At 48.5% G+C, this 21,007-nt stretch overlaps 2 long non-coding RNA genes across 2 annotated transcripts; both read left to right on the forward strand.

The window, feature by feature from the left end:
* LOC111561793 lies at positions 1–3,892 on the forward strand. Its single transcript, XR_002744649.2, has 2 exons — positions 1–1,457; positions 3,492–3,892. It is a non-coding gene; the product is annotated as an uncharacterized LOC111561793 (long non-coding RNA).
* A 152-nt stretch (positions 3,893–4,044) lies between these two features.
* Positions 4,045–7,186, forward strand: LOC109502532. The gene is made up of 3 exons (XR_002744648.2): positions 4,045–4,438; positions 6,224–6,378; positions 6,985–7,186. It is a non-coding gene; the product is annotated as an uncharacterized LOC109502532 (long non-coding RNA).
* Positions 7,187–21,007: the final 13,821 nt, after the last annotated feature.

A 21,007-nucleotide genomic window follows, 5' to 3' on the forward strand; every position in this document is an offset into this window, starting at 1 on the left:
GGCATCCATCAGAGTAATACGGGGGTGGGGGGGAAGTTTTAGGGGACAGGAGTCTCTTCAATGCCACAGAGTCACTGTCCACTCATAATACCGGCCCCACTAGTGCAGCCATAAACAAAAAAGTATTTCTGTATTCTATTTCTGCATCCTGAAGCTAGAAAATCAAGTCTGCAGCCTTTGCAAAAGTGTCGTAATAAAGGAATTTGTGCACCAAGTTTTTATACTAACCTCCTCTTGGTAAACCGACACAGCTCCTGCATGCCAAGGTCCCTTCCAGTTCTGCACATCTATGATACTCCCCCTCAAATGCATTTTTTCTTCAGAGCTCAAGGGTGGGGTTGACGTTTTTGCCTCACTGGGTTTGTGGGAGACCCAGCTGCAAAATCATTAATTGCTTTGGTGAGTCAACAAATAAACAATGACAGTCAGCTACTATTCCCATACTGCAAGGTCATAAGAAGTTTCTGGACTTCTCTGCAAAACCTTGTTAAAAAAAAGGATCCTCACGGCCCTTAAAACTTCTCTAGTATGGAAAATTACAAACATATGCACAAGAAGAGAGAATTGTGTAATCCCCCCATGAACATATCACTTCACTTTGATAATTACCAACTTCAGGTTTATAATGTTTTATCCATACCCCTGCTTACCATTGTCCCCGGATAATTTTGAAGAAAATTTCACTTACAGATGAAATATAATCTCATCTGTAAATATCTCAGTAATTACACCTTCTTTATGACCAACATAGTACATCTTTCCAGGGGAGAAGAACTTCCTACCTCCCCCCCATGATGCCAAGAATATTTGACCAGTCTGCATCTGTGTCCCAGGGTTAGTCTCTAAGTTAGGCAAGCTCAAGGGTTTGGTGAATTCTGTCCAAAATCTGTCCTGCTCCCTGGGGACAAAGGGACATACATAAAATGTCACGCAGAGGCACTGCCCTGTGCAAGATTTTGAGTATTAGCTGAGCTGCTGCCCAATAACTGAAATGAGACCCAAACTAAGAGGCAGAAATCATCGTCGTGAATCCCAACTGGCCTCAGCATTTTTCACGGGTGTTATTTCATGCAGCTTTCACCAATTCTGATTTTACTTCTATCTTATAGATAAGAAAACTGAGCCCAAGGTCACACAGCTAGTCGATACCCAAGGCAGAAACTGACTAGATGCTAATCGAACTCCGTTCTTTTTCATGGGCATAGCTGGATTACATTTCCCAGGTTCCCTTGCAGTCAGGTTTGGCCGTGTGACTGAGTTCTGGCCAAGGCAATATAAGCCAGGCCCATTAAAAAAATAAGACATCCAGGGCAATCCTACATATTCTCTTTCTTTCTCCATCCACTGGCTGAATGGAGAGAATTTCTAGGCCCAAGGGAGGATGGAGCCACAGGAAGGAGGGAGCCTGGAGGACTGTGTGGAGCAGATACCTCTCTGAACCCTCACTGGATTGTGAAGTGAGTAAAATAAATAAATAAATAAATAAATAAATAAATAAACGAACTTTTATTATGTTAAGCCATTGAAATATGGGTGGTGTGTGTTAGAGCAGTAAGCCTACCTTGACCAATACAGTAGCACGAAAAGGATTAAACCCTAAGCTGACTATGCCAGTGTTCAAAGCCTTGCCCTACACCACACTGCCTCCAGGCACAAAAAATCAGAATTGCTTATAATAATCTCCTACATGTTCAGCATTTGATCGAACTGCCTGTGAGGATCTCACATCTTAGGTTTGTGCTAATAGAGTAGCTGCTGATCACGTAGGGCTATAAAAAGTAAAAATTTTTAAATCTGTTTCTTAATTGCACTGGTCACATTTCAAGTACTCAGTAGCCCCCATGTGACTAATGGCTACCACATTGGACAGTACAGGGAGAGGACATTTTCGTCATCACAGAAAGTTCCATCGGACAAAGTCATATGTAGACCCAACACTTGCAATGTACCTTTCCCTGAAAATCCCCACAGAAGGGCCGGGGACGCAGAGGACAGAGGATGATCCACAGGCATAAGGGGCCTTTCCCCTGTAGGGGCCAAGAGCAGGTCGCCTAATATGTACCACAATGTCATATTGATTATTTTGTATTGATCTACTTGGGGAACAGCCGGTGCAAGGACACTCAGACCCTTCTCTGTCTCCCTAAAAGCAGGAAATAAATCTCACATATCAAAGGCAGCTTCCCTGCACTAAGAAGTAAAGAGCCATTTTCATCATCAGAGATAGGAGCTTTAAAGGCAAGAAAACTATAGAAACAAAACTATTACTTTTTTACTAATCTGCTACCTCAGCCCAAATTCTGCTCAGAACTCCTTACTAATGAAAGCCCCCAAACATCTGTTTTCTTTATCCTATCAATTCCTCATATATTTATTGTCTCTTTGTCTGAAAAAAATAGAAAAAAACTGCCCACCTTGGTCATTTCTTTAGGCCTCAGTTTCATTATCGAGGCTCCCTAGGCACTTAATAAAACTTTGGGTTTTTCCTCCTATTAATCTGCCTCATGTAAATTTAATTCTGAGTCCAGCTCAAAGAACTTAAGGGTAGAGAAGAAATTTTTCCTACCTTCAGCCCTCACCCAGACTTTGGGTCTTTGTCCCTGTCTTCCCCAGTTAATTTCCCAGCTATAAACTCGTGGCCCTCCTGTCCTCAGGGTCACAGGCTTCGGTATGACTTTTTCTGACAGAATGAGCCCTACCTGTTTCACTGGACTGTGTCTCCTGAGGGCAGGGTGGTATCCCATTCTTACCTCAACACCTGCGCACAAGGACCCAGGGCTGTGCTTCCTGGCCAAGGCTGGGGATTGACAGGGAATTTTCCAGAAGTAGAAGCCCAACCAAGGATGCCAAGTACGTGCGTCCATTTCCCACAGGGTAGCCACAACCATCTTTCTGAAACACAAATCCAACCATATTGCCCTTCGGTTGAAACCCTTCTATAAATCCTCACTGCCCTCACAGGTAAGCACACATAGCTTACATGTCTCATTTGTTATCCAATCCTTACTTCTTCTGCTTTCCCACCTTCAACTCCTGAGCTCTTGATAGAAGCCCATGTTCCTACCGTATTAAAAGTGATGCAGTTCTCTAAGTGCCCAGCTTTCTCTTACCCCTGTTTGCTCAAGCTGTTCTTTCCTCAAGAACTCTATGTACCTTTCCCACCTCTGCTTAGCTAAGCCTACATGTCCCCCTAAGCTTGGAAACACTTCTTCCAGGAGGTCTTACTTGCCCCTCAGCCTGGGACAGACCCCTCCAGTCCATCTCCCTTGACTCTCAGCCCTGACCAGCTATAGAACTTTCCACACTTCCAAGTCTTCCTTGAGAACAGGAAGGAGGCACTTGCAGTTAGGAATCGGTAGAGACTATCTTGTACAAGTTCTTGCCAAGAGATTGACCCTTCTGAGTCCCTCTAAATTATGAGCCTCCCTCCCCTCAACACACACACCCACACTCACACCCACATGTTTTCCATCCATTTGATTCCTCTGCAGAGTCACCAGGGAGGCAAGTGGAGCCCTGTAAATCTCTCACAAGCAGCGATGCCCAGAGACCTCTGCTTTTTGACCCCAGCCAGCTGCTCAGAACAAATGCCACTAAACCCATGGAACGTGCCCCGCTCCCACCTGCCATGCTGTCATCATCTGAAAAGGGGGCCTGATATCTGCATATCAGGGTGTGATATCTGCATATGAGGGTGTGGCAGTCACAACCCAGGCTGGTGCCAAGGTAAACCATGGGTCTTCCCTTCACTGGATTATTTTTATGGGGATCAGAGCAGAGACAGGCAGTGGACTCCAACTCCTGAGACAACATCACAATAAATTGCCATGGTGGCTCTTCTATGGTTCATGACTAGTAAATCAAATCTATTGAACAATACATTTACTGCAAATTTAAGAAGTCGTTCTTCCATTTTTTAAGTGTACACGTTAAATCATGTCCAGAGTCATAAAGAACGGAGACAGCTGGGCTCAGCGTGAAAAAAAAAAAAAAAAAAAAAAAAGCAATTGCATACTTAAAGAAGTTAGTAAATTTCTTGTCCTTTGATGATGACAGAGTGAATACCCTTCCCATGGCTCTTTAGGGGTGCTTCTCCCACCCAGGCAGACTGGCATCTTTAAAGTGGTAAGTGTGCACCATTGTAGCTAATGCCCGAGTCAATTTTGCAGATACAAGCTCAACGTTAGCAGGTTCCCTCTTTGCTGCAGATTCTTGGAGTGGACAAAAAAGGAAACACACCACAGCCATCTTAGTGAATTACACAGTGCTGCTTGCCCTGGTGAGGCCGTGATGAGGGATATGGGGAGGGGGCCATATCCCTCCAGGCATGAACTGTTTTTCCCCAGGAAGATTCTTTTCACTTCCTTTTCGGCCTACTCAAATGCTCCTTTGACTTGAACTGAAGTCACAGCTCAAGGTGCACTTTTGACTAGGACACGTGAGTATGCTTTGTCTTATCTGCGTCTCTAGTCCCACCTGAATATTAACAGGGGAGCCCCAGCCCCGAGCCCGGCACTCAGGAAACATTTTAATTGAACCCATAGGTTTTCATCCACTAACACCAGTTCCACAAACATGTATCAAACCATTCATTCCTTTAACACGTAGTTATTGAATATCCACTAGTTGCTGTGCTGGGCATATGGTGGTGAGCAAGATGGAGGCAGGCCCTGACTTCTTGGAGCTCATGGTTTAAACAGGAAGACAGACCGTGGATGTGTGCTCTGCACTGAGGTTTAGGCTCACCAACCTCTTCTGGGGGTCAGAGAAGCCCGAGGGGTGAACGGAAGCTAGATTCACAAATTCTCAAAACAATCTCATGAGGTCGATTTATTTTTATTCCCATTGCCGACAAAGAATCGGAGGCGAGCATCACATAGCTACCTAGGGACAGAGCCAGGGCTATGCATGGAGAGGTAGGAAAGCACAGGGAGGAAGCACTTGGCCCAGCCTGTGGGGTCAGGGAAGATGCTCTGGACGAGATGACATCTTAGCTGGGAGCAGAAAGAGGACAAGGAATCAGCCGAATGATGACGGCTGAGGGGATGAAGCGAACACCAGGCAGCAAACACACCAAGACAGGAATGAGTCCAGCGTGTGCCCGGGGTGTGGGGCCAGAGTCAGGGCGCAGCAGGGGCTAAGGCTGGGAAGCCCAGGCAAGGAGCTGGAGTCTGTCCTGCAGGCCACGGGGAGCCACCAGAAGGCTCCGGGCAGTTGCGTAGTGCAGGCAGATCTATGTTAGAAAAACCCACTCTGGCCTGGCAGTGTGGAGGATGGATTTGAGGAGGACCAGATGGGAAGCAGGGGGACCAATTAGCAGGCTATTGCAGTATTCTAGGAGAGAGATGATGAGGGCCTCTGCTAGGGCAGTGGTGGGTGGATGGACAAAAGGGAGCATGAGAGAAAGAAGTTGGAGGTAAAATTATCAGGACTTGGGACTGCTTGGGCATGGAGCACAAGAGGCCCCCAGGTCAGGCTGTGCCACCTGGCCACACGACCCTACCGATGTAGGGCTGGGGGATGCCACGTGGAGCCAGCTGGGGTGCAGAGGCAGCCCTTCCGGGAGGGAGGGCTGGTCACAGTCCTCTCCAGGGGCCCTTTCCAGGCAGGGCTGTTTATACCGGGCTGGAGGAAGCTGTCAGCCGGGGACATTCAAGACCTGTGAGCAATGCAGACCTTCAGAAACAGGCTGGCGTTTCCTCAAAACAAGCTCACAATTCCTCTGGTAGTAGGGGAATGAATTTTCAAAATAGGGCTGAACACATCTCAGCACAGCAGGCCACAGTAGCTAGAGGCCTATAGAATTGCTGACCTCTTGTGAGATAAGAGGAGAAATTAACCCTTGGGTCTCATCCCCTGCCATTCTTCCCTCCACCCCCTTATTGTCCCCAACATGCATGCCCGCGCAGGCGCACACACACACAGGCGTGCGTGCGCTTTAGCTTCCCTAAACTTCTCACCTCCCCCAGACACACCAGGCCCTTTCACACTCCCTCTTTGCACCTGCTGTTCTCTCTGCCTGCAGAGTCCTTCCTCCTTCCCCACTGGGCAAACTGTGTTCCTCCTTCCAGCCCAATCCAGATGCGGGTCCTCGATGACTGCCCCAGGCATCCTCACCCCACTTCCCGCTGTCAAATAGCACCTTGTGATTAAGTTGCTCTGAGCTCTTTCTCCACCTCCAAGCTCAACTCCTGAGTCGTATTCATCTTGGCTTCCCCGGCAGCTGCACAAGGTCTGACCGTCTCGCCAGTGTTCAAAAACCGCTTGTGAAAGGAATGAGCACAGCCCTGGAGGTAGACGAGACATCTTCCCCAGCCCAGGTCCCAAGTTCCTCATGTTCCTCTCACATCAATGAAGAGGCTCCTCTCTGCCCTCCAGGTACTCGCACGCTCCGTGGGAAATCACACCAGTGCACACATGCATACACATGAGAGGAGAGTAGCAGAGACAGTGCCTCCATTTGCCCTCAGTTCTGCGTGAGCTGGTCTATTATTAGAGCAGGTCTCATAAATCAGCCTTTATTTTTATCCCCATTTTACAGATGAGGGTTCCACCCTCAGGGAGACCATCAGCTTTGGGAGGCGCTAAAGATCAGACCTGTCGAACATCAGTGGGGCAAATGAGCTTGCCCAGGCTGACTGCAGCTCGTGGGTCCAGATGAAGTCTCCAGAAAGCAAGGCCTTCGGTCACTTGTCAGGTGGCCTGTGCAGTCTCTCGGGGTTTCTGACGGGCTTCTGGAGCAGGAGGAAACTGACTACCATGTCCCAGCTTGTCAGCCTCTGGGAATCTTCTCTGCCTACCTTAGGCTGGGTACCTCTACCTGTCAAAGGTGGTACTCATGGCAGGGAAATAGACAAGGGAAAGGAGGGACTGGAGTTGCCATCATCATCATTATCATCATCACCACCACCATGGAATTAGTAACAACTGTTACTGTGCAGAGGCCTTATATGCATTCTCATTTCTTGTTTTCTTATTTTTTAGTCCTTACAGCACTCCTATGAAACAGATACCATCACCCCCACTTATCAGATGAAAAAAAACCAAGGCTCAGAAAAGTTCAACAACTTGCTCAAGATCATTAGCAGAGCTGGGATTTGGAAACAAACAGTAGACCCCAGAGCCCCTACTTTTAAATGCAGCTCTGCCGAGAGATGCAGAAGGCAGGCCAGTGCCCTGTTATCCATGAAGGGACATGGTAGATAATGAGAGGCCACAGGAAGGCCAGCAGCACCTGCTCATTGCTCTGACTCCCACAGCCCTTCCAGGCCTCTCCGGCTCCAGGCAGGGATGGAAATCTGCTCCTCGGCAGGTTAGAGCTCTGAGGAGTCCCAGAAAGCACAGGTGAGTGGGGGAGGGAGTGCGGGTAGATGAGCAGAGGTGTCCCTGCCCCCACCCCCCGGCCAGCCCCCCAGTCTCACAGTGATGGCCTCTGGATCGCTGCCTCTCTTAGATGCCTGGATCACTGCTGTCGGGAGCCTAATCTCCATTCTGGTGGTTTTGGTTGCTATGGTAATTGAATTCACTTAAAGTTGTCTCCACGCTAGTCTGTCTACCTCTTCCTGCCCGTAGCCTAGAAGGGCACAAGCCCAGGGCTGAGGGCAAGAAAGAGGAGGGCTTGGTGGCCCTGGAACCAGTGTGCTTTTCCTGATCCAGAGGTCCTCCTCAGAGGTAGAAGAGAGAATCCTGGAGAAATGTTCCTTCCAAGACTCTCTCCATCTTCCTCTTTGCTTCCTGGCTCCACTCTGCAGAAAGACGCTGCAGTTGGGCTGTAAAGGCAGGAACTGGCAACACCAGGCGAGCAGGGACACTCTGAGAGCATCTTCTGTTCCTCAGCATTTTGTTACTCCTTCTACAAACGCCTACTGAGAGCCAGCTGTATCCTAAGCCCTGCCGCTTGTCTCTGGACACAGGGGTCTCTCTGGGGGCAGCTCAGGATCCAGCGCCACCGGAAAGACCCCTACAGCACATCTCCGCGTCTGAGATATCAGGAGACTTGCCAGCCAGGGTCGGGATTGTGGAAACTCTCCTTTTCCTCCTTTCTCTGCCAGAGGGAGTGTCATCAGACTGGGCTGAAAGCAGAATGGGACCACCCTGGGCAGGGCCTGAGGGCTAACCCATGCTCATTTTCTCCACCGTGCTAATGTGCGAGAGATTTTGACATATAAGATAAATGACAAGGATGAAAGCCAATGTCAAAGAGCTGCCTGAGGCGTGTGTGGGAGTCACGGACCCTCCCCCGGACAGCCAGCACTTTGCTTGGGTGATAGGGAGTGACACAAAGAAGGTCAACCGAAGATTATGGGTGATTGTATGTGCATAGGGCTCGGTGTTTTGAGTAACAGCTGGGGGAAGCAAGCAAAAGGAGGAGTCATGTAGCTTCAGCTGTGTCCCGGGAGTCATGCTCTGTGCTCTGCACTGGGACAACACCGATGACTGAGGCACCGCAGAGACTTTTGAGGAGCTCCCAACCTGGGAAGCATGACAAATGAACGCTCCAAAGGGTGCATCGTATGAAAGGACAAGAGCAGTGCACACTGGGAGCCCAGAGCTGGGAGGAGAGAGAGGGAGAAGGGCTGTCTGGGAAGACTGCATGCAAGGCAGGCAGGGTACATTGAATTGCTTTTTCGAGGCTGAGAAGGAATTCTTGAGACAGAAAGCCCTTCTGTGCAAAGACAAGAGCATGCATGAGCAAACGCACAGAGGTACGGAAATGAGCAGCATGTCTCGTGACGGGAGCACAGGCCAAGCAAGGACAGTGGTAAGAACTCTAGCAGGAAAGGCCTGAGGACAGCAAGGCCAGCTGGGGTTCCATCCTGTAGGCCATGGGGGGCCATCGTGGTAAGAACTGTGGTTTAGCAAAACGACTCTGGAGCAGTGAGAAGGGAGGGTAGAAGTGAGAGGTCGTGGGGGGTGGTGAGGGGCCAAACTAAGGCTGTTGAATTAGCAATGGCGACAGAAACAGCCAAGAAGGGGAGCCCCAGAATCTGTGGGCCCCATGCCTGGCTGGTTGTGCAGGGGGGTGGAAGAGGTGTGCAGGAGGGAGGGCTGACAGCTGAAGAAAATGAAAGAGCCAGAGAAGTCTCTATGCTTAGAATAGAGCCAGGGCTGGGAATTCAGTGAAATAAGGAACCCAAGTGCAGCCATGTTTCGGATAGGTGGGTAAGGAGTCTGAGAAAGTCAAGGTCAAACGCCTGATGGACAGAAGGAAGCGTATTTCTAGCACCTAGGAGGGAGCTGCCTATTAGAAATGAGCATGTGGGAGTTACCGGCCCAGAGGTAACAGCTGACTCTGTGAGCAAAGATGACATTGTCCAGGGAGAAGGCACAGAGCAGGGACACAGGAGGAGGCAAACATAGCTCCTTGGTGAATGGTCTGAGGCAGGGTGGTCAGTTTCCTTTGGGAAGGTGGGGAGTGACTGGAGGCCATGGATGGTAGGAGAAGGCAGGTACGCAGCCTATGTGAGCTTCAGGGAAGATGCGACCAAGAGAAAGTTGTGAGAAATTGGTCTAGAGCAGTGGCTTTCAAACCTGAGTGTGCAAGACGCCTTGTCAAAACACGGATGGTGGGGCCTGACCCCCAGAGTTCCTGATCCACTAGGTCTCTAACAAGAGACCTCTAACAAGCCCCACAATGCAAACTGATGCTGCTGGTCTGGGGACCACCTGAATCGAGGCTGGTCTAGGTTGATAAGCCCTCACTTGAGAAGCTTCAGATATAAATTCCTCCACTCTTTCTCATGGCCCAAGTTAGACATGAAGACAGAAAGCCAGGCTTCAGTGAAAGAGCAGAGGGGGAGGAAAAAGCGGAGAAGGTAAGGCACCTCCTTGGAAGTAGAGAAGATTCTACTTGGGACACAGGGACGGGGAGTGGGGAGGAGGGAAGCCACGGGGCTGGCAAGAGAAAGGCAGGCCAAAGAAAGTTCAGGATTTGATGACACAAGAGGAGTGTGGCCTGAGGGCCATGACTAGGGGTCACACGAAGGGGACGAAGATGAGTTAGGCAGAGAGAAAGCATAGGATTAGAACCAGCCTCAGGTCCTATTTGGAGTCCCGGCCAAAAGTCCAGTCTCCTTCCCTGAGAGCCTCATACCTCTGCCCATCTGTCCCTTCTAACCGGGAGTCATTGCCAGTCTGGCCCTTCCCCAGCACAACAGAGGCAGCTGCCTTATACCACGGGTCACCTCTCATGGGGGCTGCTCTGAGGACAAGAAGACCTGGTGCTTTTTTCATTTTTTTCCCAAGATCTCAGATCACAGAGTCCAAGACTCTATGCAGAAGATCCTGACCTCAATACGAGACACCCTCCTGGGGCTGACCCACCCTGCCAGGAGAGGCTCAGAACTTGAGTCTTATTTTCTATCAGTGGAGCGAGTCCATAAAGAAAATCCAATTCATCGGTGTCCAAGAGAACATTACCAAGATAGACGAGACACCATGGGCAGTATTTAATTATGAGCAGGCAGAGCAAATAGGAGGGACGCAATAAAAATGCTAATCAGGGAGGAAAAAAAAAAAAAAAAAAAAACAACAACCCGGGCTTCATTTTCTTCTAGAACAGACTAAAGCTCATCCTCCCCACTCCACACCCAGACCCCAAATGAGTGCTGCAGACCTGGTTCTGATTGTGGCTTGGTAACAGGGGGGTCTGTTTTAGCTCCAATCCCCAGCCTCTTCCTGCCTCTATCTTTCCAGATTCCCAGTTCCTAGAAGGTCCAGCCCAGAGGGAGGGAGGGAGGCTGGCTTTCACTTCAGCCAGGGAGAACTGGCAGGGAACTTGAAAAGTGAAGGAATTTATTACTCAGGGCTCGATTCCATGTTGCAGGGGGCACTTTCAGAAGGGACCATCTCTCTTTCAGTAGCACATCCAGAACGGGCATGAGGAGGGAGCAAAGCAGGACACGGGCCCCCTCAACCAGCCTGAATTCAGTGCACTGGGCTGTGCCTCCGGCCTGGAAGTCAGGTCAACTCAGGGCCACTTTGGGAGACACCGGGGACACTCAGCCAGGCCCAAAGCCTCGTGTTCCCAATTCTATTCAACTTGGCTGAGCTTGACCTTGGAGTGTGGCTCAGGATTTTGCAGACCATTCTGTCTCACTCCCCAGTTGGCTGACTCCTCAGGTGGCTGGATCCTTGGTCCTTCCTGGCCAGCTCGCTCAACGTCCACAGTGCTGCCAAAGGCAGATTTACTTCTCTCGTTTCCCTTGGTGTCTCAGTGTGGGGTGGGGGGTGCAGACTTCATGCTGGTGTCAGGTAAAGCTTGCTTTCTTCGCATCTGTGAGGGTATAGACACAGCCCAGGCCCTTTCCTTATTCTGGCCTCTTCTGTTTACTGGGCTCACCAGCCACCCTGCCTGGTGTCCTTTCAATTTATTGCTCTCTTGTCTCCTTAAGTCTTTTGCAGCCTTGAGCTCTTCCCAGCATTGCCAGGGCAGGAATTGCCTGAGGATTGTCTGGGATGCCATCCTGGATCGTCACCCTTCCCCGCAAACCACAGGCCCTCAACTCCTGGCTGCTGCCTCTTCCGGAAAACATACCTGTTAGATAAAACGTGTGTGTGCCAGCTCACTTACCTGCTGTGGGATCTTGCACAAGTTGCTTGATATCTCTGTGCCTCAGTTTCCTCACCTGACAAATGGAGATAACCGCATCGCCTTCCCGGGATGCGTTACAAGAATCCAGTGCAAATGCTTACAAACAGATGAGAAGCATCCCTGCCGTGTGAGAAGCTCTCAGGAAACGTTAGCCATCAGCAGCAGCAGCATTGCTGTGATATTTATTATTGAGGTTGATGATGGTCTTATGTGCCTATATATCCAGGTACTTGGTAGAGTGTCTGGCATGAATAAACACTCAATAATCATCGACTCGATGAGGGAATGTACTTCGAAGCTAATTTTTTTCCCAAGGTATTACCCTTCCCAGGAAAATTTAAATTTAAACAGAAGATCCGCACGTTGATGGCAACGCTTAATGCGTAAGTGGCTAATGGTGTGGTTCCAGATGTCTCTGGGGAAGGGATTTTAAAGTCAGTGGTTGTTTTCATATCTAGTCAGTCAGTTAACTCATAATATAGCTAGCCCTCGTCGGTAGCTCATAGTTATCTTCCCTAAGGTGGAATCTCCCTCCTGATGCCAAAGCAATAAAGCCTTAGAAGCTAGTGTGGGCATAAAGGAGACAAAGAAACCCTTCCGGCTGCAGGAACAATATTTCCTGTATCCCCTGGGCTCCACGTCACCACAACTGGCATATGTGCTGAAGCTGTAAAGCCCACATGGGCTTGTTCACTACGAGAAGGAGCATGAGTCCTGCCCGCCAGCTGACCACAGACCCTGGCATGACGGGGCTCTCAGACTCCAGTCCTAGACTCTCCTGGGAGAGCCTTACCCCTTCTCCGCCTCGCCAGAGAACTCTGGTAATGAAGAGTAGAAGTATTTTATCTAAATGTTCCTGGACAGCTATGCTGTGAATCTGCTCCAGGATCTTGGTTGGAAAACGGCTAGCCATTTCAAGTTCAGAGGCGAGGGGTGGCCGTGGGCCTGGGGGCTGCAAGAGTCTCCCCATGGTATCTCATCCTACAGCTGAAACTACCTTTATAGACATTCTCACATATGCTTCCCACAACAGAAGAGTGAGTGGGTTGGTACCTTCACTCCTTTTCCTTTCTTTTAGTGTTCTTTTAAAAGATTTATTTTTACATTTTTCAAAATTCAAATGGTCCTAAAGTCTATACAGCAGGAGACCCCTCTTCTCCGTCCATAGCCATCCCCATCTTCTTTGGTGCAGACAAAAATCACTGGTTCCCTGAGAAATGTTCTAGGGATATTTTATGCATATACAAGCAAGTATATATAGTCTCTCCCTCCTTTTCACAAATGGAAAGCTTGCTTTACACACTGTTATGCACCTTGCATTTTCTCACTCCAGAATATATTTTGGAGATTATTCGATATCAGTATGTACAGACCTACATCATTCTTTTTGTGGCTACATGGTATCCTGTTATATAAATTAGCTTATTTAACAAGCCCGTTTAAGTCTTTCCACTCTTTAACTTTTATGAATAATGCTGTAGTGAATAACCTGTAAGTGTATCTGCAGGATGTATGCAAGAATATCTGAACATTGGAGCACCTGGGTGGCTCAGTCAGTTAAGTGTCCAACTTTGGCTCAGGCCATAATCCTGTGGTCTGTGAGCTCAAGCCCCGTGTCAGGCTCTGTGCTGACAGCTCAGAGCCCGGAGCCTGCTTTGTATTCTGTGTCTCCCTCTTTCTCTGCCCCTCCCCTGCTCATGCTCTCTCTCTCTCTCTCTCTTTCTCTCTCTCAAAAAATGAACATTGAAATAAAATAAAATAAAAAGAATATCTGAAAATAAATTTCTAAAAGTGAAATTGTTTGGTCAAAGGCTTTATCCATTGGTAAATTTGATAGTTATTGACGAGTTGCCTTCCATAGATACCCCATTTTTTTAGAGATGACAAAAGTGAGGCTTAAAGGCAGGAAGTGACTTGACTAAAATAGTATAGATTGTAAATAATGGAACTGGATGAAAACTAAGGGTTTTTGGGGTTTTTTTGTTTTTTGGGTTTTTTTTTTTGTTTTTGTTTTTGTTTTTGTTTTTTTTTTTTTGTCCTCAGTCCAAGACCTTCTGGGCCCATGGGCCCAAAGAAATCAGGAACATCTAAGAAACATCACTGACTCCTAAACTATAATAAAATCTTCAGCTTCACATATTAAACATGAAATACTGTGGATTCAACTTTGAAAAAGTAGGAGCACGTATCCTCAGGGAACCTAGCCTAGAAGGAGAGAGACAAGTGAGGAAGTATTTTGGTGTGGCATACAGGAGAAGGACGAGATACAAGGAGATAAAATGAGAACATGGGAAGGGCCTTTGATCAGCTTGGGCTTCCTGGAAGAGGAGGCATTTAAGGTGACATTAGCTAATCTAAAAATTTCTTCTGTAACGTCAGTTATGACTTCCTTCTTCTTCAACCCTCATTCTTTCCCATCCCAAACCTCTTATCAAAGTCAGTGGTAACTAGCAAAATGGATTGCTTTGTGAAAGCGTGGTATAGTTGGGATAATAGTAAAGACTACCTACATATACTGAATTCCCACCGTGTACCAGACTGTGCTTTCTGGCTTAGCGTTAACTAGCCGTGTGACCTACAGCAGGTAACATTCCCCATGTGTGCATTGGTGCCCACATCACTAAACTAAAACAGGCCATCAGATGACCCATAGCTCCCCACCATTTTCACATGCTATGGCTCTATCTCAGAAATTATCAAGATCACTGCAGCCCCTGCTGGGAGGTGATGGACAAGGAAGTGTCCAGGACAAGGGAATTAGGGAAAGGGGAAGAAGGACTGGATAGTCCTCAAACTGGCAAATCAGCCCCAGAAAATTCCACTGGAAGGGACGATGCTTCCCATGTCAGGGCAAACTAATACTGACAACACCCTGGTCTTAGATTTTTCCAAGATGATTTCATACACTATGTCATGTGCCCTTCATAACAATGACAGGAGGGAGGGAGTTAGGGAGGTACTGGTCTCTTCTACGGGTGAGGAAACTGAGGCTGGGACAAGGCAGGCTACTCAGCTCAAGTCCCACAACAGGCCAGCGACACAGCCTGGGCTAGCACCCCATCTTCTGCCCTGGTGCCCAACTTTTTCTATTCTGAGATTCCACACAGGAGGTAAAATTCCAGCTGGGAACAATTCAAAGTCCCCATGAGCCCCAGAAACCTGAAATTAAATGCCCTTTGGGTGTTGTCCCACCTCCCTCACCGACCTCCCAGAGCACATTAACTCTTTCTTTGGTTGCTGGAACCTGACCTGTATTTCCATAGAATGAGCCTAACAAGTGGTTTGGGTGACTCGGTACCAATTGATCTGGCGGATCGGCCTTTGTCTCAGCTGTAGAGGACTTCAGCATGGTTCCAGTGCCAGCCTCCACTCCGTTGATAACCTGTCCCACCCCTAGCTCCTCTGAGCCCGGGCCCTGCCTTGCCCTGCTGGGTCCTTCCTCTCTGGGAGTCCAAATCCCAAGCCCAGTCTGAGTGATCTGGTGACGTGTTCTCTATTGTCTGCAGGCTCTAAACTGTTTTGACAGCAACCTCCCCTCCCTCATCCACAATCAAAGTTGGAAACTGATAAGCCAGGTAACCTGGGGTAATTTGCTATCTGACCCTTTCCCGGGGCCTACTGGCCCATCTATGAGAGTACCCTTACGTTCCCTTTCCTTGCAGATATGAATAAGAACACAGCCATTTTGGGCCCCATGAGGGAAGGCTCTGTCTGAAAACAGACGTGATTACTATTTCCATCACCTTTATAATCCTTTAATCACACATTTGCAGCAGGGAGTCTGGGCAGGGTGAGTCCATTTATATAAACAGCAGGAAAAATGAGGCTCTGTTCTATATGCCAACCATGCTTAGTCGAAACGTAAGATCGCTGGCCTTTCATGAACAGAAGAATGAATAATCCAAGTATTTATCCCCAAACGGCTCACATCTAAGCTGCTGGGACCAGTGCTCACATTATAAAAAGCTTTGAGAGACATATCACCCCTCCAGAGCCAGCGGGGATGCTGGTCTGGGCTCTCAGCTCCGGCAGCGGGCTGGATGGCATGAAAACATAGGATGTCCAGGCAGCTGACTGCCCTCAACAAGGAATCTCCCGTGTCTCTGGCCCTTGGCTTCTGGAAGTATTAATATGGAAACCTGCCCCTATCACGAATAGAATAAGGAGTCTAATACAGGTTCAAAAACCATTGTTTGGAAAGAGTCCCTAACAGACGGAAGGTTGTAGTTTTTGTTTTTACAGATGGAAGGTTGTAGTTTTTGTTTTTGTTTTCTTTTTTTAAGATGCCGGGAGAATGGGGAAGGGGATGGGGAATGCCCCACCAGGGCTTCTCCGTGTGAAACCGAGGCTTTTAACGAGTGGCCCAGGTGGCAGAGGCAGAGAGAGGCAGGTTTTGTCCTGAGAAGGGCACCCGCCTGGGAAACATACTCTGACTCTTAATTTTAGATGATTCCTCAAGTAGAAGTCAGTCTTTCCCTCCAAAGGATTGGTCTCCTTGCACATAAGGATCTCTTTCCTGGTTTTAATGGGCCATTATTGTTTTCTACTGCTATGTAACAAGCCACTCCGATTTTGTATTCAGTGGTACACAATAGTAAGCTCTTATATAGCTCATTGGTCTGTAGGTCACCTGCAATTAGCTGATCTTGGCCATCTCCATCTTGGAGAGGTTAGAGGCACCTGATGGTGAGAAGAAACACCCCGTGTCTCTTACAACCTAGGCGCAGAGTGGTCACATCACCACACAGCCAAAGGCAAAGTGAAGGAGTGGGGAAATATACTGTACTTCTTTACGCAAAGTCACAAAGCAAAGGGCATGAATAGCGAGGGGTGACAAGTCTGGGCTAATGACACAAGCCTGCCTAACCCAGCCAGATGTCCAAATCATGTTCTGTCCCGTGAAGTTCTTGCAGAAGTGCCCTTCTACTCGCCCCTAATAGCCTCAAGCTGGGTTCAAAGTCTTCTGCCTGGAAGACGAGCAGGGTGGGGAGGGAGTGGATGAGATGATGGGGGTCCTATGAAGAAAGACCCAATCGGCCCACAGTAACTTGGCTTCGTATCCGCCTGTTCATCTTCCCCTGGGTGGCATGTGGGTACGTAAAGAATGGAAAGACAAAATTTGCAAGGAGTGGAAAACGGAAGCCACTACATTTTCAGGTCACACACCCCATGTGACTATTAAATGGGACATGTGAGGCGCAGACATGGGCGATGCTGTGCCCAGTCTCAACTGGAGGCCGGTGGATGGAGCTGAGACCCTGTAAACGATCCCAACAGTGACTTCACAGAATCTTGATAAAAGAGCGTGGCTTCACCAAGACCCGGGATTCCTCAAGCCAAGGGGGTCCAAGATATAGACTGTTCAGTTTCCGTCAGTGCAGTGTGGCTGTGGGCTCCGCTGCGGAGACCGCTGCTCTTGTGGTTTTTCAAAGATCCGTGCATGCAACTTTCCCTTCGCAGCCCTGCAGCCGTCCCCATCCCCCAAGTTAAACAAACCCCTTTGTTTTCTTCGCTGCCATAAAGCATATTATTTCACAATGTCTCATTTACAAGAGGTTACCAGAAGAAAGCTAAATTGGGATTTTGTTCAGCTGCTGATGACTCTTCCCTTATTACCCTAGCTCATTTTCAGTGGCATTTCAACACTTTGGTAATGAATTACCTCCACCATTTCTGGCACAAAGAAAAAAAGGGCTTAAATTAATTTTCAGCAAGGGATACTATTGGTCCAGGCAACTTCCCTCCCACTGTGTTAACATCAATGTCTTGTCTCGTTAAATGCCGATAAACAAGTGTAACACTCTAACAAGCCACAAATTGGCTTATTGACACCTCTGTCAGCTGTTCTCTGCTTCCAAAATCCCTGTTTTATAGACATACGGTGCTTATGCGAAATGGGGGCTCTAATGGAACATCAGAAGGAGGAGACGTTGTTAGCATCTGGGTTCCCTCGCTGCTCATTTTTGCTGTGTCTGACTTTCATCTAATAATAGATGGCATCAATTTGGTTTCTCCAGTCTCTGGGGTTCATTTGGAGCACATGCGTTTGTGGCTTCTCCACGGAGCGGGTGGGCCCCCTCCTCTCCCTAGGCCTCCCCAACTTTCTCAAGGAATGGCCCCATTGGCTGTTACACGGGGCAGTCCTCGCTGTTCAACCAGTCAGACCACCACCATTCAGCAAATCAGACCACTGGGGACAAAGCTGCCAGGAGCCCTTTAACCCATCCACTTTGCGTGTTGCTAGGACCTGAGGACACTGGGAACAGAAGAGCATGCAACGTCTGAGATGATTCTCCACCGTGGACACCGCGTCTCCCTGGTGGCCACACCAGGAGGATGACTGAGTGGCCAGTTGGATTCAACAGGCTCTTTGTATTTAACGACAAGACAGGAGAAATTGGCCTTAACCCACAGCAAGGACTGCACAAAAGTGAAGATGGCCGTGGCTATGGCCAATGACTGGCACGTGGCACATGGTCAAAGCCAATGAGGCTGTCCTGCCTGACCCCTCCTTGAGATCCCAGGAACAGAGTAGATGGCAACCTAGCCACCTGGGACAGGTGCAGCGAGGCAGGGGCATGGATGAGACGACTTGTTCTTTTGGTATGGGGCTTCTACGGTTTTGCTGGCATTCAAATTCAAACACTACCTTTCAAGTTCATGTGGCTATGAATTTACATAGGAAATCTCTTATTTGTTCTCCCATGGACACGGTGGCATCATCGGTAGGACCAACAATAAGGAATTCTGAAATAACAGTACAGGGTGCTCACCTCCTGGGACATAGCATTCCCACCCATGTCCAAACCTGTCCCTCCCCCAGGGAGGCTGGGAAAGGTGGGCCACACTCTCGCAGCCCCTGTCAAAGGCGTGAACCCAAGAGATAGGTGATTGCGTTCAGTGTATGTGAATGGGTGGGTGCACGTGTGTGGGTACACATGGCAGGCATTGGGTGTGGAGGAGGCGAGGGGCCAGGGGTACTGGGGAATACCCCTGGGGAGGGGTATCGGGGAGAACAAAGGTCGATTCTCTCAAGGCAACTTCGAGCATGGCTTCTTTGGTGGTTTTCCTTTACAGGTTCATCCTCAGCATTGGGGGCCCCGAGGGACCCTCTCTTCTCCAATCTACCCTTACTCCATAGGTGGCCTTATCTACTCTCCTGGCTCTAAATAACTGACAGCTCTTACAGTGGCTTTCCCCCTGGTTTTATTGAGAAATAATTGACGTACATCACTGTGTAAGTGATGGTTACAGAATGATGGTTTGATTCATATACCATAAAAAGGACAAAAAGAAAAAAAGGAAAAAAAATGTCTTCTTTGTGAGGAGAACTCTTAGGATTCAGTCTCTTAACTTTCCTTCCCACATTATTTGTGCCTCCTGACAGCTCTCTTCCTGAACCTCACCCCTTAGCCCCACTGGATGTCCAAGGGAGGTCTCACCTGCAGCCTGTCCCCAAACAAACTCCGGATTTCTCCCGCTAAGCCCGCTCCTCCTACCGTCCATCCCATCTTGGTAAGGGACAACTCAGTTTTGCCAGATTCTCAGGTCAGAAACCTTGGTGTCCTCCTTGCTGCCTCTTTCTTCGATGCCCCACATCCAATCCATCAGCAAATCTTACTGGCTCTACCTCTCATATATATCAGGAATCCAGCACTTCTCAGGACCTCAGTCCGTCTCCCCATCCTGCCACCCTCTCTTTTGTGGTCTTCCTGGGTCCTGCCCTGCACCAGCCCCCTCAGTCTATTCTCAACAGGGAACAACACGGTCCTTTTATAACGTTTCAGATCATGTCACTCCCCTGCCTAAAGCCTCACTCAGGGAAAAGCCTAGGTTCTTGCAATGACGTCCAATGACGCAATGACCTCGAAATGATGAAGATGGCCTCATGGCTCCGTGGCCTCATCCCCTTCCTTGCTCACCTCATCCTGGCTGTTCTGGCCTCCTTGCTTCTCCTCAAGTGTGTTAAGCACACTCCTAGCTGAAGGCTTTTGCCATTGCTGTTCCCACTGCAAGGAATGCTTTTCCCCTAAGGATGAAAAGGTTCGCCTCCTCCACTCTTCCAGGCCTAGGCCTTCCCTGACCTCCTCCTACGTAACACTGCACTCTCTACCCCCAGAACAGATACTCCTTACAGTTTCTTCTGCATACGTGTCACCATCAGGTTTTACTTACACATTTGTCTGTCTTCTCCACTAGAATATAAATTCCATTAGAGAGGATTTTTTTTTCTTTTTGGAGAGGGTCCATTGCTGTTCTTCAGCACATAACAGGAACATAACAGCTATGAATGAATGAATGAATGAACGAACGAACACATGAATGAATGCCCTTATCCCTCTAAATCCCAGCTGGAACCTCAGATAAACACAGTGGCATGATGGCTTAGAAGTCCAAAAGAGGGGTCCTATTCCCTTCTCGCAGCTGTTCCCACCCTCCAGAATATTCTTTTCTCTCTTCACTTAACTCCAACTCATCTTTGCAGGGTCATCTTAAATATCACTTCTTCAGCCTAGGGGACTAAATTAGGCTCCTCAGTAAATGCTTCTGTAGTTCTGGAATTTCTTTTTGCAGCACTCTGCATGCTCAGAGTCTTGTAATAAATTATTCATGGCTGCTGTTTAATGTCTGTTTTCCCCATCAGACTGTGAGTGTCACCAGGCAGGGACTGCATTAGTCTTTGCTCACAGCTGCGTCCTGGCATACAACACATGGCTTGGCACATGTGTGTGCTCAGTTAGTGACAGCTGACAGTTGACAGAATAAGGCATTTAAAATGTGCCATTAAAAGGGCGCCTGGGTGGCTCAGTCGGTTAAGCCTCTGACTCTTGAGTTCGGCTCCGGTCATGATCTCACAGTTGTGAGATCGAGCCCGGCGTCGGGTTCCACGATGAGTGGGGAACCTGCTTACAATTCTCTCTCTCTCTCTCTCCCTCTGCCCCTCCCCTGCTCTCTCTCTTTCAAAAAACAAAAGAAAAAGGAAAAGAAAATTGTGACATGAAAGCTTGAAAACTTGGCGAGACACCTCCCCCTCCCCCAACCCGTGGTGCCAGAGGGTAGGCCCTCACAGTTGTTCAATATTTAAATTGAGAGACATAATACTTTCCAGGGAGGGGCCAAGGTCAGGTTGGCTGAGCTGTGAGGTAGCCAGGGTCTGTGTTTGATTCCTTACCCCTCTGGTTGGGCCACTCATCGTCATGTTGCGGGTTCAGTTTGCAAAGTCAGCTCTCAGGAAATGCCCTGTGTGCCCTTAGTCAGGGTCTATGGCCTATAGATAAGGAATGTCTTGCTTAAGACCTTGACTTCAACTCTCACACTGTCAGGGAGCCCATGTTAATCAAGAAAGAAATAAATGCATTTTCCACTCAATTAAAAAATACACGAAATTTTAGAGCCTGTGCTCTCGTTTCACAG

The sequence above is a fragment of the Felis catus genome, chromosome C1, assembly GCF_018350175.1.
Source record: "Felis catus isolate Fca126 chromosome C1, F.catus_Fca126_mat1.0, whole genome shotgun sequence".
Lineage (NCBI taxonomy): Eukaryota > Metazoa > Chordata > Mammalia > Carnivora > Felidae > Felis > Felis catus.